The sequence below is a fragment of the Bos mutus genome, chromosome 14 (genome assembly GCF_027580195.1).
Source record: "Bos mutus isolate GX-2022 chromosome 14, NWIPB_WYAK_1.1, whole genome shotgun sequence".
NCBI lineage: Eukaryota > Metazoa > Chordata > Mammalia > Artiodactyla > Bovidae > Bos > Bos mutus.
Genome location: NC_091630.1, coordinates 56,172,421 through 56,190,178, shown reverse-complemented (window position 1 = coordinate 56,190,178; position 17,758 = coordinate 56,172,421). Strand labels below are relative to the sequence as shown.

The following is a 17,758-nucleotide window of genomic DNA, read 5'->3' as shown; positions in this document are numbered from 1 at the left end:
AACTATTGAGCTTAAGAGGCAAAATCCTTATAAGAGACTTCACTAGACACGCAAGTGAATTGTCTAATAGGGCCTCAAACATATCTCTTGAATTTTTGGAACTATATCATATACAGATCATTTCTAAGTATGAGTAGAAGAGTAAGGGGAAACATGTTAATTATAAAGATTTTCTTAAGATTATTTTATTCAAACAAGATTTGCTGAAAACAGCTTCTATTAGGAAATTTATTTAATATGATTGAAATTTCCAGGAGTTAATTTTCATCCCAGTCTTTTGCTATAATAACACTGCAGATTTTCTTTATGCCACAAAGAAGCATCTTTATGTTATAAAAGATAACATGTTTTTCATGCAATGTATAGACTTTATTATGCATTTTTTTTAAATCCCTTTGGGCCAGATTCTAATATAATTTCAGAAGAAAATTCCTATTGAAGTTGACTGAATTCCAATGTAAATTGAAAGCAATCAAAGTTTATCAAAGGAATTTTGCGGTAGAGTCATTCTGGAAATGAATCCAGACCAAAAGGGAATGACACAAGCGTATATAGGTCTTTGGAGCAGCGCTAAGAAATTCCTTAATTTTATTGACTCACTAAAACTACAGTGTTGCATTGGATGGTAGATGTGTAAAAGCCTTACAAGGTCAGTCATTCATGCAGATTCATTGAAGTTTTAGAAATTGAAAAGTTTCTTAAAACTCAATAGCATCATCCCCAAATGGGTATTCCTATATAACCAGAATTAGAAAATTTCTAGTATACTTTATTAAAGTGTAATATAAGTCAAACACAACATAAAGTTTCCAATAAAACTTTTTCTTCTATGTTGTTATTATTCTTAAAAAAAAAGAAAAAGAAAAACCCATGTGAAGGGTCATGTGTTACCACTACATGACCTGAGTGTCAGTTGCCAGGGTCACACAGAAGTGGCACAGGAGAGACTTCCTGCTGGTCCAGTGGTTAAGAGTCCACGTTCCACGGCAGGGGATGTGCTTCCATTCCTGGTCAGGGGACCAAGATCCCACATCTAGCCCTGACTGGTGAATAACACTGCAGGGACGACTAGAACAGTGTGCCCCAACTAAAGAAGACCTTGAGCACCGCAATGAAGACCCAACACTGCCAAAAATTAAAAAAAAAAAAAAAAAAAGCAGAAGAAAACACCTCTAAACAAAGGAGGGAATGCAGCAAGAGGAACAAATGTTTCTGTGAGCCTCTCTTTAGGGATTGTGTTACATCATTGATGTAGAATGCCTCATCTTTTACATAATACTCTACACTATGATACAAATAATATTCTGTATGAAAAAAAGTAGAGGTTGCTTTTTATCATAGCGATATCTGCTATATTAATATACTCTAACAGAAGTGCATGCATTCTAAGGAAAATGAGGTTTCTGGGGTGCCTCTTCATGCACATGCTATCTTGAGGCACAGTCTTGTAGAGGTCAGACTTGAAAGTCATTAATCAGCACATACTAATTAATTGCTCTTAATTAAATAGAAAAATAAAATGGAGAAAATTTCAGAGTAAGTAATAAACACAGTAGGTTAATGACTATTATTGTTATGTCAACTTCACTTCCAAGAAACTTTAAGGTATCCAAAAGCATGAGTCTACCCTCAATCACAATGATGGTATTTGACACACAATTTTGCTTACTCAAGTGAAAATTCCAAAAGGAACTTGACAGCCTAAGCTTTTCAGTAATGTACCATCTTAGATGACAGAGCATTATAGCCAGAATGGCCACATGAGAAGCTCCACAGGCCTGCTCCCAGTGATATAACCATACCTGACATTTTTTAAAAAGTGAGGGGAGAACTTCCCTAGTGGTCCAGTGATTAAGATTTTGCCTTTCAATGCAGGAGGTGCAGGTTCAATCCCTGGTCAGGAAGCTAAGATCCCACATGCCTCATGGGCAAAACACAAAAACATTTAAAAAAAAGAAGAAAGAAACAATATTGTTGCAAATTCAGTAGAAACTTCAAAAATAGTCCAGAAGAAAAACTTTAATTAAAAAAAAAAGGAGAAGAAATGCAAAGTGTCCAGAAATTTTCCTAAGGACATGCAACAAATGGAGAAAAACGTATTCAAGAAAACTCTCCTGAATCTCAGTAAGATTATTTGGAATCTGAGCCATAAACACACTCATTCCAGTTTAGTAGGATTAAATACCCATTTTAGGTGGGTATGGCCAGGAAGATGGGGTTCCTTCTTCCCTCAAACCTCAATCAAAGGATCCTTAAAAGGTTTACAGAGGCTAACTTTCAAGAGCCCCTAAGCCCCCTTCCTCCACCCAACCCCCACTCACAGAGCAGAGGTTTTCCACTCAGAGGCAGACTGAGAATACCAGGACCTTGCTCACCTTAACCTCAGCTTATTCATAGGGTGGAAGTTTCATGCTGGGCGAGACAAGCCACAAAAACCAGAGGCTTCGCCTGACCCAGAACACTGCTTGAAAAGCAGGAGAGTCAATCCACAAGATGCAAACCACTATCCCCACCCACAGCTCCAGAGCTATGACTCCACTGCCCAAGCCTCCACCATGAACCATCTTGGCTTCCATTTTCGGGGATATTTGGTGTGATTTTTTTTATTTGCATTTAATGCTTTTCATTATTACAACCTCCACCCAACACATCTAAAATCTCTCAACACATACTTCCTAATTCCATCTGTATTATTTCTAACTTTGATATTTTGTATCATGAAATCCCTCAAAATTGGGTCTATGTTACTGAAGTCATTAGTTTTACAAGAATAATTATAATGACGACTAATAACATGTACTAAGTACTAGCTTTGTGCCAGGCACTCTACTGCTTTACATAAATTATCTCGTTCTGCCACATCTAATTGCATCTAAGCATACGCTTAAATTTGCCAGTAGCACTTAATATTAATTAAAATAAAGACATTGATCATCTTCGAAAGAAATATCTCAATATACTGATGTGAAACCTATAGAATAAAATATTTTAAAGACATAAAATGTACACCACTTAATTATTATGCCATACTATTAAATTTATGTTTCTATTATGGAAAATAAAGCTATAAAATAAAAATAAAGTATCTGCTTTTTATCCAATTTATTTCTTACCCCTTTCTCAAATTTCTAGAAACCACAGCTTCTCATATGTCAAGTACGATTAGATTCGTATATTCAATTAAATCGTCTAAGAAAGTAATATATAAAGTAAGTATTATGTTCTTGCATTAACTCCCAAATTATGTTTTATAACAAATCACCCTGACATTAATCATGGTATGAGGGTTGAAAAGTAACACAGGATAAGATTTTTACTAATCCTTCACATTCCATTTTGAAGCTGTATGCTGCTCTTGATCAGAACTTTCATTTTATTATCAAGAATTACATTATTCTCCGAATGAGTGAATTTTCTGTTGGAGACAGGAAATGAAGGACTGCAAATGCTGGAAATGTATTTTTCCTGTCTCAGTGTTAATACATGATATATATGCATTCATATTAACAATAACTCTGAAAACTAGTTTCATTTCCTCTACACATAAGCAATAAACAGTAAGTGCAAAAATGTGAATACTAGCAGCAGTGATGTGGATACAGAATATGGGGCTCCATTTGAATGTACAGCCATTTCTAACATTTCATTAGAGCTCGTGTACAGGGAACTGTCGCAGATGTCCATCACAGTTGGCTTAGACGAAGAAAACAATGCAGGCTCTGAGGATAAACCGAAGCTGCAGCTCAAAGTTTCCGTTTCTTATCCAAGAACACCATAGGACCATTGTCTTCCTCCTTCAAGGCAAAAAAGAAGGAGTCAATTATGTTACTGATATTCTTCCACAGCAAACTGAAAAGTCTTTTCTACAGTCCAACAGGAGACAGCAACAATGAGAAGTTTTGTAAGAAAACATGGAAATTTCAAAAATATCTTCATGCTCATGTCTGTCACCTCTGCAATTTTTCCACATTTCTTTCTTTGACAGAATCTATTAATGCAAAATTTCATAGAAATATGTATTTTCAAGCCAAATAAATGAATGTTTGAACTGTTTTCTAAACAAAAAATTTGTATGTCATGCAAAATAATAAATAAAGCTTTTAGTTGTTGTCATTAATTTTGGGTGTAATAATTGCAGGTGGTAACTAAGCACAAAGACCACTTCTTCCTAGTCCCCAAATTCTATTGAATAAATGAAGAAATAATAAATACAGAATAACACAGGAAACAAGCAGACATTTTGAGATAACTAAGAGTCTTCTTATTTAGAAAATAATATCAGCTAAGATTTTCATTCAATACATCTACTCGTGTTACAACAGATGGGCTGGGGAAACACAACTGGTTCATACAGTTGTTGAACATGAACTAGTCCAGTTTTTTGGGCAACAAATATCTATTAAAATTATGCATATACTTTTCACCCAGAATTACACTTCTTGAAACTTATGATAGAGATACAATCACCTAATTATATAAAAATTTATGTGTAAGAACATTCACTGTAGAAAAAAAAAAAACTAGAGAAAAACTACGCAATTTCCTTTTTTAATAAACTATACTTTAAAATTGTTCATACATGATACATGTATGGATTTCCTTGTATATATGTACATACACATGACCACACATGTATGTATATATTCACATCAGTTCAGTTCACTTCAGTCGTTCAGTGGTGTTTGACTCTTTGTGACCCCATGAACCTCAGCATGCCAGGCCTCTGTGTCCATCACCAACTCCCGGAGTCCACCCAAACCCATGTCCATTGAGTCGGTGATGCCATCCAACCATCTCATCCTCTGTCTTCCCCTTCTCCTTCTGCCCTCAATCCCTCCCAGCATCAGGGTCTTTTCAAATGAATCAGCTCTTCTCATCAGGTGGCCAAAGTATTGGAGTTTCAGCTTCAACATCAGTCCTACCAATGAACACCCAGGACTGATCTCCCTTAAGATGGACTGGTTGGATCTCATTGCAGTCCAAGGGACCCTCAAGAGTCTTCTCCAACACCACAGTTTAAAAGCATCAATTCTTCGGCACTCGGCTTTCTTTATATTCCAACTATCACATCCATACATGACCGCTGGAAAAACCATAGCCTTAACTAGACGGACCTTTGTTGGCAAAGTAATATCTCTGCTTTTTAAGATGCTGTCTAGGTTGGTCATAACTTTCCTTCTAAGGAGTAAGCGTCTTTTAATTTCATGGCTGCAGTCACCATCTGCAGTGATTTTGGAGCCCAGAAAAATAAAGTCAGCCACTGTTTCCACTGTTTCCCCATCTATTTCCCATGAAGTGATAGGACCAGACGCCATGATCTTAGTTTTCCAGAATGTTGAGCTTTAAGCCAACTTTTTCACTCTCTTCTTTCACTTTCATCAAGAGGCTCTCTAGTTCTTCTTCACTTTCTGCCATAAGGGTGGTGTCATCTGTGTATCTGAGGTTATTGATATTTCTCCCGGCAATCTTGATTCCAGCTTGTGCTTCCTCCAGCCCAATGTTTTCTCATGATGTACTCCACATATAAGTTAAATAAGCAGAGTGACAATATATAGCCTTGATGTACTCCTTTTCCTATTTGGAACCAGTCTGTTGTTCTATGTCCAGTTCTAACTGTTGCTTCCTGACCTGCATATAGGTTTCTCAAGAGGCAGGTCAGGTGGTCTGGTATTCCCTATATAGAACAATTTATTAGAAAACATTAATAATGCTAGGGTATATATTTCCAAATTAAATTTCAAATAAGATAGTGAGCCATGATCAAATATTTTAAGATTATGCCTCAAAGATATGATTTTGAAGGTAAAATAGGATGCTGTTTATATATACATTTGACAACTATAACCCAAAAAATTATAAATCAAAGTGACTGACATAAAACTAACTGATGATCCACATTGTCAAGCCTCAGAATTTTGGAGCTTTTTAAAGGAAGCCTAAAGGTCAGCATGCATGAATTTTTTGAAAAAGGAAAATAAACCGTAGGCCCCCCTGCCACTTGCTCAAATATGTTTCACATAACTCTGGAAGTTAGGTGGGAAAAAATGGATCTATAGTCAAAAAAACAGTGAAAACTCTGATCAAATTGAGTAAAACATGATTCTTTCATACAAAATCATCTGTCTCTAATACGCTAATGTGCATTGTTAATCTCCAAAAGGAAAACATCATATTCAGGATTCCCCAAATGTACGGGAACAGTCACCTCTTGATTTAACAAACACCTCGAGGGAACACTGCTCTGCAGAACACATTTGGGAAAGGGTGTTCTAGAGGTGGAGATTCCAAGTTTATGAAAGTAATTCAATTTCATTTTAAGAATATATCCAATTATTCTAAAAATTAAGCTGTGTGCGCTGTGCTTAATCACTCAGTTGTGTCCAATTCTTTGCAATTCCATGGACTGCAGCCCACCAGGCTCCTCTGTCCATGGGGATTCTCCAGGCAAGAATAATGGAGTGGGTTGCCGTTCCCTCCTCCAAGGGATATTCCCAACTCAAGAGATCAAACCTGGGTTTCCTGCATTGCAGGTAGATTCTTTACCATCTGAGCCATGAGGGAAGCAAAAAAATTAAGCTACCATGGTCCAAAACATCAGTTAGACAAAAGACAGATAGACAGATCCTCTTTTCCTTCTGTCAGCCACCACCCCTCTAGACACACACACACACACACACACATCACACACACACATCACACACTGTAAACCCTTCCCTTCAACCTCCCAATACAGTATAGAGCAATTTTGGTTGGATCAATATTCAATTTCTTTTATTGTGATGATGTAAATATTATCCGGCTTCCCAGGTGGTGTTATGGTAAAGAACCCACCTGAGAATGCAGGAGACATAAAAGACGCAGGTTTGATCCCTGGATTGGGAAAATTCTCTGGAGGAGGGAATTCAAACCCACTCCAGTTTACAGAGAAGCCTGGCAGGCTACAGTCCACAGGGTCGCAAAGAGTCAGACACCACTGAAGTAACTTAGCAAACACGAAAATATTATTCAGAGCTGAACTACCAGTATTAATACATCATTCATTTTCCTTTCTTGCACAACTTTTTGTTTTCTCTGGAATGAATCGTTATCTCAAGCTTTCCTCACCTAAGTACTCAATCCCAAATTGCCTACAATTGTCTGACTCTCCTCTCAAGAAGTTAAGACATATCATGCAGTCTATCAACTCTGTATTTCTGGAGGAAGCTCTTCTAGAACCTTCTCGCCTGCTAATATCCAGACTCACACCCTCCACGCTGGCCACCTCACTTCACCATCATTCTGGGGATCTCCTGTTTCCTGGATTCCACATCTGTTTTCTTGGATTACTTTGGTCAAGCACATCTGCTGTTTGAGTAGACGTCTTCCTGCCAGGGTACTGACGGATGAGTAGGGGAGGAGGTGCACAATAAAGATGTTACTTAATCCCCCAGTCTTCAGAAAGGTTTCCCAACCCTCAATCGAGCCTCAGTGCTCTAAGAGAGGAACTCTCCCTTCATCACAGCATAAGGACTTACGGGGATTCACCACAGATTAGAAGGGCTCCTAGAGATGTAACTGCTTCTCCAACAACTACTAACAAGTCCGGATGATTTGAGCCTCCTTCAACTTCTAGACACATCCGTTGCCACCAATTCCTGGGACTTTGAGAGATACTGTCATGTAAACAGCCTTGTTCCTTGTGTGTGATAAATCCATTCCCGCACAACCACCTGCTTCCAAAATACCATTCCTGCCGTCTCTTCTTTTGCTTTCTCTATTCTTGTAAGTTTTGACACTTAAAAAAAAAAAAAACTCTTTCCTGTTATTTTAACACACTTCATGGTGGAAACAAAACTAAAAGCCTTTCTATTTAATGGATTAGCATGATTTGATACATAAGCTCCTTTTTATGCATTTGTATATTTTCTGCTGCTGCTGCTGCTAAGTCGCTTCAGTCGTGTCCGACTCTGTGCGACCCCATAGATGGCAGCCCAACAGGCTCCCCCGTCCCTGGGATTCTCCAGGCAAGAACACTGGAGTGGGTTGCCATTTCCTTCTCCAATGCATGAAAGTGAAAAGTGAAAGTGAAGTCACTCAGTCGTGTCCGACTCTTCACGACCCCTTGGAGTACAGCCTACCAGGCTCCTCCGTCCATGGGATTTTCCAGGCAAGAGTACTGGAGTTGGGTGCCATCGCCTTCTCCATGTATATTTTCTAAACTTTCTCTAATAATTCTATCATTTGGTAATCAGAATATAAATTTACTTGCAGGGAAGGAAAGGTGACACAGATGTACAGAATGGACTTGTGGACACAGTGGGGAAGGGAGAAAGTGGGACAAATGGAGAAATAGCATCAACATATATACGCTATCATGTGTAAAGCGGATAGCTGGTGAGAAGTTGCTATGAAACACAGGGAGCTCAGCTCTGTGCTCTGTGATCACCTAGAGAGCTGGGATGGGGGAAGGAGAGGGAGGCTCAACTGGAGGGGGATATATATATAATTATGGCTCATTCACGTTGTTGTATGGCAGAAACCAACACAATATTGTAAAAAAAAATTTTTTTTAATTTATCTGGTATAATTATCTAAAGAAATGACATTTGGAATATACAAAGGTAATCAGGCTGACTTTCTCCCTCCTTAGGACTTCTTCCAAATACTCATTTATCTATATATAAATAATAAGAAAGTTTAACTATAAAAGGAAATTTTCTATTACCCAATGATCACTGTTCATAATGAGACCTTGAAGTAAGGCCATAATCTTGAGAAGTCTTCTAAGTCATCAGCTATTTCAATATAATTATAACAGATGCTATCTTTCATGTGACTATTTCTGAACCTTAAATTATCTTCTATGAAGACACCCTAGGGAATGAGCGCAAATCAAATTACCATTGAAGAACTTCCTGAAAAGCTCTCAAAAATAAAAAAGCACATGTGCACGCATGTCCTTCTTAGAAGTTGCAGAGTTGCTTGGCTGACCTTTGTTCCAAGGAGTTTGGTTCAGCCAATTGATAACCCACTGCCGTGTCCCTCTTTAAGTAAGATAATTCAGTAAAAAATCTCCAAAAGCAGAGTCTTTATACTACAATAAAAAATATTAAAGAATTTTTTTAAAAGAAAGAATTAGACTCAGAGACATCAGTAACTTTGTCAAGGTCACACAGCTAACTGGTGGTGGAGTCAGAATGGAACCCAAGCCATCCATCCACCGCTGTGCCACCGGGGGCCTCCACTTTCAACCCAGTGCTCGTCACTGAGAGGAGGGTTTGAGAGACGCTTGTTGCTTCATTCTTTTGTGTGTTATTTGAATTTTCTGCCGCGAACATGTATTCTATTTGGAGACACAGGGACAAAGAACAGAAAGAAAATCAAAGAGTGACTCTTGCCACAGAAATTTCAATAGGTAATGGAGATGAACACATTTCAAGACAGTGAGGAGTAAAAAAGGAGATGAGAAAGGGGTGAAAAGTATAAAGTGACTGATTTTTAAAAGGGCAAAAACACCTTGAACCCATGATGCAAGCATAAATTAGGCTAACACTTAGGGGATACTGGGGCTTCCCAGGTGGCACTATTGGTAAAGAATCCACTTGCCAATTCAGGAGACACAAGAGACGTGGGTTCAGTCCTTGGGTTGGGAAGATTCCCTGGAGAAGAGAATGGCAACCCACTCCAGTATCTTGCCTGGGAAATCCCATGGACAGAGGAGCCTGGCTGCCTACAGTCCATGGGGTCACAAAGAGTCAGACACGACTGAGTGACTGAGCACCAACTGGGGATATTAGCAATGTGATACCAAAAATGAAAGCTTGGATGTCCTTTTTCCCTAGAAATCTCAATCCTAGGAACCTATCTAAAGAGATAAGGAAGGACTTCCCTGGTGGTCCAGTGGTCAAGACTCTACCTTCTAATGTATAAAGCACAGGTTCAATCCCCCCTGGTCAAGAAGCTAAGATCCCACATGCTTTGTGGTGCAGCCAATAAATAAATTAATAAATTTTTTTAAAAGAGAGATAAGGAGGCAAAGATATGCAAGGATTATCTGCCCTTTGTTATTTGAAATGTGCAGTGAAAAGAGCTCAGGGTTTGCAGTGAAACCTACCTGGGTGTGAACCTTGGGTCTGCAGTGTACTGTCTGTGACCTGAGCAAGTTACTCAACCCCTCTGACTTAGGGTCTTTATTTCTAAAATGGAAATGAAAGAACATGACTCACGAGATCAATGTGAGGATTAAATGAGATAAAATATAGCCCAGGGTCTGAAACACAAAACAGCGTTCATTCTTTCCTGTCATCGCTCACTAGAATGTGTTACTTAGAATGAAGGTGTAGGGTTTCTCTGGTGGTTCATGGTAAAAAATCTGCCTGCCAGTGCAGGGGACATGGGTTCCATCCCTGGTCCAGGAAGATCCCATGTGCTGCCGAGCGACTCAGCCTGTGTGCCACAAGTACTAAGCTTGTGCTCCAGAGACTGGGAGCCGCAAGTACTGACACCCATACACCTAGAGACCGTGCTCCGCAACAAGAGAAGCTGCCGCAAGAAGCCTGTAAACTGCAACAAAGACCCAGCACAGTCAAAATAAAATAATAAACGCATTTTTAAACTTTAACCAAAACTCAAGAACACATCAGGTTGCTTTGTATATTGCATACATGTTATTATTGTTTAACTGCTAAGTCATATCCAACTCTTCTGCACCAAAGTATCATAAACCACTAAACTTAGCTTTTAAAGTTCTTCCCAAGCCAATCTACCTTATGCTTTTTTGACACTTTCTCAATCTCAATTAGCACTCAACTCATTAACAAAACTGTTTTATACACAACAGTGAGTCACATTTTTCTTCCTTCTTCCCTAATCCCAAGTGTGTTGTAAGGGTGATTGAGTATCTAATTACTTCTTAATCGAATGCACATATTACACATTTTTCACTAGGTTCAAGTTTAATGCTTTCAGTCCAGAAATCAAAGTCAATGAAATTAAGCTGAATTGGGATTTGAGCAACTATTTTAAGGAGAAGGTTTGTATTATGTCTAATTATAAGTAAATGTGGATTTTAGCATTATTTCCTATGGAAATATTTCAGGTCCAGAAATGTGCCATAAATGACTAATTTAGATGATTAATAACACTGTTATTCATATTTACAATCTTTTATTCCTCATTACAGTGATTTTATTGCTGGGACCCACTAAATATAATTATTATTGAAATAAAAGATACCATTAGAGAACCATTGGTTGTACCCTGACTAAAATTAGAATCAACATTCATTCGTGTTTGTGAAAAATTACATGAGTTTCTCTGTACCATATAGGTTACTGGAAATCTCACATGCTGCTAACACAAGAAAAACATAAATCTTGGAATACATTCATCAAAAATATTCATTTATGGTAAACCATAAAAAATATTACTATCAAAATGGTGCTCCAATTCAGTTCATACTTTACCAGGAGACTATTTCTTGAGGTTTTTTGTTTTTATTTTTCCTTTTGCATTATGCAGGAGTTAAAATAAAAAACCTCTGAAGTAGTTATCTCATACAATGAAGGTTTGTTTGCTTGTTCCTAGATATGGAAATCAACCATCTGTAATAATTTAGCTGAAGGCCTCTTCAGGCAGAAGACTAGATTAAATAACTTTCTGAGATCCAATTCAACTCCATGCTTCTAAGATGTCTTTGAAAATATATTCTACAGACAAGCCCTCAAAACTTATGAGTTTCTAACCACTAAAAGTATAAGAATTCAGAAATTGTGCAGGCATTTAAAGAAGCAATGTAATAGAAAATTTGTTTTTTTTCAGTCGATAAGCCGTGTCTGTTTGCGACCCCACAGACTTCCCTGTCACCATCTCCCAGAGTTTATTCAAACTCATGTCCATTGAGTCTGTGATGCCATCCAAGCATCTCATATTCTGTCATTCCCTTGTCCTCCTGCCTTCAATCTTTCCCAGCATCAGCGTCTTTTCCGAAGAGTTGGCTCTTTGCATTAGGTGACCAAAGTACTGGAGCTTCAGCTTCAGCATCAGTTCTTCCAATAAATATTCAGGGTTGATTTCCTTTAGTATTGACTGGTTTGGTCGCCTTGCAATCCAAGGGACTCTCAAGAGTCTTCTCCAGAGCCACAGTTCAAAATCATCAATTGTTCAGCACTCAGCTTGCTTTATGGTCCAGCTCTCACATCTGTAAATGAATACTGGAAAAATCACAGCTTTGACTATACAGACATGATAGAAAATAGACTCATCCAAAACCAACATGGTTTTATTAGTTTAACAATTAATTTATTCTGAGAATGGTATTGCTGTGCTTAATCGCTCAGTCGTGTCCGACTCTTTGGACCTCATGGACTGTAGCCCATCAGGATCCTCTGTCCATGGGGATTCTCTGGGCAAGAATACTAGAGTAAGTTGCCATGCCCTCCTCCAGGAGATCTTCCCAACCCAGGGATCAAACCCAGGTCTCCCACATTGCAGGTGGATTCTTAACCATCTGAGCTGCCAGGGAAGCCCATTAATACTGGAGTGGGTAGCCTATCCCTTCTCCAGGGGATCTTCCCCACCCAGGGATTGAACCAGGGTCTCCTGCAATGCAGACGGTTTCTTTATCAGCTGAGCTACCAGGGAAGCCTGAGAATGATATTACATAGTGTCAAATCTCTTGATAGGAGAAACCTCCATATTATCCAACAAATATTTCAGATTCTGTATAAGATATTGGGCATTGTCTAGACTATTTTAGCATTGTATGCTACCAAAACTAGTTTTAACTGGCATGTTTGTTTAATTAAAACTGAAGGATCAGAATGATCAGAATGGCCATCATAAAAAGACTACAAGCAGTAAATAAGGGAGGAGTGTGAAGAAAAAGGTACCCTCCTGCACTGTTTGTGGGAATGTAAATTGGTACAGCCACTATGGAGAATGTATACAAAGGTTCCTTAAAAGACTAAAAATAGAGTTATCATCAGTTCAGTTCAGTTCAGTTCGGTCGCTCAGTCGTGTCCAACTTTTTGTGACACCATGAACCACAGCACGCCAGGCCTCCCTGTCCATCACCAACTCTGGGAGTCTACCCAAACCCATGTCCATCGAGTCAGTGATGCCATCCAACCGTCTCATCCTCTGTCATTCCCTTCTCCTCCTGCCTTCGATCTTTCCCAGCATCACAGTCTTTTCAAATGAGTCAGCTCTTTGCATCAGGTGGCCAAAATATTGGAGTTTCAGCTTCAACATCAGTCCTTCCAACGAATACTAAAGACTGATCTCCTTTAGGATGGACTGGTTGGATCTCCTTGCAGTCCAAGGAACTCTCAAGACTCTTCTCCAACACCACAGTTCAAAAGCATCAATTCTTCGGCACTCAGCTTTCTTTATAGTCCAACTCTCACATCCATACATGACCGCTGGAAAAAACATAGCCTTGACTAGACAGACCTTTGTTGGCAAAGTAATGTCTCTGCTTTTGAATATGCTATCTAGGTTGGTCATAACTTTCCTTCCAAGGAGCAAGTGTCTTTTAATTTCATGGCTGCAATCACCATCTGCAGTGATTTTGGAGCCCAAAAAATAAAGTCAGCCACTGTTTCCACTGTTTCCCCATCTATTTCCCATGAAGTGATGAGACCACATGCCATGATCTTTGTTATCTGAATGCTGACCTTTAAGCCAACTTTTTCACTCTCCACTTTCACTTTCATCCAGAGGCTCTCTAGTTCTTCACTTTCTGCCATAAGGGTGGTGTCATCTGCATATATGAGGTTATTGATATTTCTCCCGGCAATCTTGATTCCAGCTTGTGCTTTCTCCAGCCCAGTGTTTCTCATGATGTACTCTGCATATAAGTTAAATAAGCAGAGTGACAATATACAGCCTTGACGAACTCCTTTTCCTATTTGGAACCAGTCTGTTGTTTCATGTCCAGTTCTAACTGTTGCTTCCTGACCTGCATACAGGTTTCTTAAGAGGCAGGTCAGGTGGTCTGGTATTCCCATCTCTTGAAGAATTTTCCACAGTTTATTGTGATCCACACAGTCAAAGGCTTTGGCATAGTCAATAAAGCAGAAATAGATGTTTTTCTGGAACTCTCTTGCTTTTTCCATGATCCAGCAGATGTTGGCAATTTGATCTCTGGTTCCTCTGCCTTTTCTAAATCCAGCTTGAACATCTGGAAATTCACGGTTCACATATTGCTGAAGCCTGGCCTGGAGAATTTTAAGCATCACTTTACTAGCCTGTGAGATGAGTGCAATTGTGCGGTAGTTTGAACATTCTTTGGCATTGCCTTTGGGACTGGAATGAAAACTGACCTTTTCCAGTCCTGTGGCCGCTGCTGAGCTTTCCATATGAGTTACCATATGACCCAGCAATCCCACTCTTGGGCATACACTGAGAGATAGTTCAAAAAGATACATACATATATAATTTAAAAAGATGCATCCACCCCAGTTTTCACTGCCACATTATTTACAATAGCCAGGATGTGGAAGCATTCTAAATGTCCATCAACAGAGGAATGGAAAAGAAGATGTATTACATATACACAATGGAATATTACTCGGCCATAAAAAGAATGAAATAATGTCATTTGCAGCAATATGGATGGACCATGAGGAAACTGGAAGAAAGGCTAGTCTGCAAATCGTGATCATGGCACTTCTCTGGTGGGCCAGTGACTAAGACTCCATGCTCCCAATGCAGGGGGCCTGGGTTGCATCCCTGGCCAGGGGACTAGATCCCATATGCTACAACTAAAAGAGATCCCATGTGCTGCAACTAATCCCTGGCGCAGTCAAATAAATAAATAAAAATCAATATTTTTTGAAAAACACACAAAAGTAACCAAGTGGATTTGAATAGAAACAAAAGAATTTTTTTTAAAAAAAAGGAAGATCATAAATTCAATCTTTTATATACTGAGTCTGAAACTCAGTATATAGGTCTTTGGCACATGCAGAAGAAAAGTCATGCAAACAGCTGGGCATCCAATTCCAGAGCTTAACAGGGAGCCCTGGTGCAGGCATATAAATGAGGGTTATCTGCATTCGGGGTAACAGAGGCTGAGGGTGTAGGTGATTCACCTACAAAGAGAGGAGGCCCACTAGGCTGAACCATGACGACTCCAACAGCAAGTGCCCTCTGGCAAGGTCTCTCTATGTGCTGGGTTTTCATAGTTCCTGGGTTATGACAAACATGCTTTCCTAAGTTTTGACAGAGGGGACGACAAAAGACGAGATGTTTGGATGGCATCACCAATTCAATGGACATGAATTTGAGCAAGTTCCAGGAGACGGCGAGGGACAGGGAAGCCTGGCGTGCTGCAGTCCATGGGGTTGCAAAGAGTCAGACATGACTGAGCAACTGAATAACAACAAAGTATCTATGAACTTCATCATGGAAAATAAGAGCTGGAAAGAACTGACAGTGGAAAATGAAATGAATGCTTCTTTGTGAATAATCTTTTCTTAATAAGCTCCAAACTGGAAAAACAAAATTTAAAAATTGCTTTGAGGAAATACCAATAATGAGCATCCATGAGGAAAGAGACACAGTACAACATGTTTAGGTGAGATGAACCTGGTCTTGGTGTCTTTCTTATGGAAAATATATGAAGTTTAAAATAACAAAATCTACTCTACTTAGGGTATCCTAACATATTAATGTTCAACATAAAAGCTGACCCATGACTGCAAAATGTTTTCTTTTCTTCCTCCCAAATACAATTTTGTTTAAATTCAAGTGAAGGGGGAGGGATAAATCATTTCAGCAATCTTACCCTCAATAAATTATTAACATTTCAATACACACAAAAAAAGAGACAGATATGGAAGTAAGGATTATTTTCCTTCTTTGGTCATCTTGAAGAAATGTCTATACAGTTTTGATATTTTTCATTCTTGGGTTAATAACAACTTTTATATCATACAATAAACACATAATAGATGGGCTGAGTACCCTTGGTATTTTAATAGGCCTTTTCTTGAAATCATTTTGAAGTCCTTTAGGAAATTCATTCATTTTTGGACAATTCTATATGATATAGTAAATAGAAAACAGCTATATCCATTGAGCTCTCATTTCTCACCCTAATGCTGTATATCATATTAAATTATTAGAGTGAGTCAAGTCCAAGTTCTATTGACTAAAAATATGGCTCTGAGATTTCCATTTATCCTGGAAGGATAATAGCTTTTGCCTACTTGGTCATTCAGAGTTGACATTATCCCTCCCCACACAGCCCCTCCTTTTCCATAATGGCTTGGCCTTTTCTAACCTCCAACTTTGTCAGGTTATAAAAGAAAACTGATAAGAAATTGATGCTAGCTATAGTATTTATTAAACTTAAGAAGACAACGTTATTAACTGCAAAAGTATACATGAGGAAGAATTCAGTATAGTCTGAATGTGACTTCGAAGACCCAGAAAAGGTCTCTGCCCAAATATGAGGGTAAGTTTGACACAAGAATCATTCAGAGATACTTACTTATCTTTTCTCTTCTTACCTTTTTCTTTTTTTCTAATATATTTGGAGCACACTTATAGTTTCCCCTTAATTAGAATTCTGTGGCATTGGTTTTTACAGAAAATAATTATAACTAACTATAGTTACTGTAAACATGTGTTCTGCTTAACAATTAAACTGAGTCACAGGGGAAATAGGCACATTTTTAAACAGAATAGCTTTCTAATAATTGGCTAATATTTAATGAAACAAACAGGCAAGTAATTATTTCATTTGAAGGTTAATATCAATATTATGACAGAACCTGAAGTCATGTTCAGACTGTACTCAACTCTTCCCCATGTGTGCTTTTGCAATTTATAACATCGTCTTCTTAGATGTAATAAATGTCACAGGTAGCATCAAACACTATAATACTAACCTTCCAATGAAATAATTACTTGCCTGTTTGTTTCATTAAATATGAGTCCGTTTTTAGAAAGCTATCCTGACTGTTCATATATTTGCCTGAATCCCCTGTGACTCAAATATTGTTAAACTGCACACATGTTTGCAGTAACTATAGCTAATCATAATTGTTTTCTGTAAAAACCAATGTCAAAAAATTCTAGATCATCTCCTTTCCCTCCCTTAAAAGGGGAAATGGTAAGTGTGCTCCCAATAGATTAGAAAACGAAAAAACGGAAGAAGAAAAAAGTATTTCTGAAAGATCCCTGTGTCAAATTTACCCACATATTTGGGCAGAGTCCCTTTCTGGGTCTTTGAAGTCACATTATTATGCCAAGGGCAGCAAAGAAACTGGTCAGAAAGCTTGGTCTTATTTCTGATTTGTTGTGCCTACGGTTTGGTTCTCCTACACCCATAAGTTCGATGGGTAAACTGGCTCCCAGAAATGTGAACTAGCCTTGGATCTGGATGAGTTACATGTGAACTCTTCAAACAAGTACAAAACCATAGTTCATACTTCTTAAATGGTAATATAAAAAGTCCCAGGTAATTCATGGGAATAATAAGTCTCGGTTATCAAAACCCTCCAGATGTCTAGACACGTCATGTAAAAATGAATGTCATTTTAAATCCCCAAACTAAAGTTATTTTAGTAAAGCATAGCTAAAATAAATCTGAATTATTTTGAACATTTTTTTAGAAAGCTATCAGAAAAAAAGTTTTTTTCCTTCTCAGTTCTAAGAGCTTAAATGAAACATTCATGCATTAAATTCAAAGTCTGACTGTCAAATCATTTCACTTTAATAAAATTTGAATTACCTGCCTTAGGGCATTATTAAATATCAAATAAAAAGC

General features: G+C 38.2%; 1 protein-coding gene across 2 annotated transcripts in view; it reads right to left on the bottom strand.

The window, feature by feature from the left end:
- Nucleotides 1-256: 256 nt before the first annotated feature.
- The window catches only part of CA8 (carbonic anhydrase 8), an 84,911-nt gene continuing 67,409 nt past the window's right edge, over nucleotides 257-17,758 (bottom strand). For both annotated transcript variants that reach the window (XM_005889172.3, XM_070382366.1), the window contains exon 9: nucleotides 257-3,794. The gene's annotated coding sequence lies outside the window, so the exon portion shown is untranslated. The remainder of the gene's footprint in view (nucleotides 3,795-17,758) is intronic.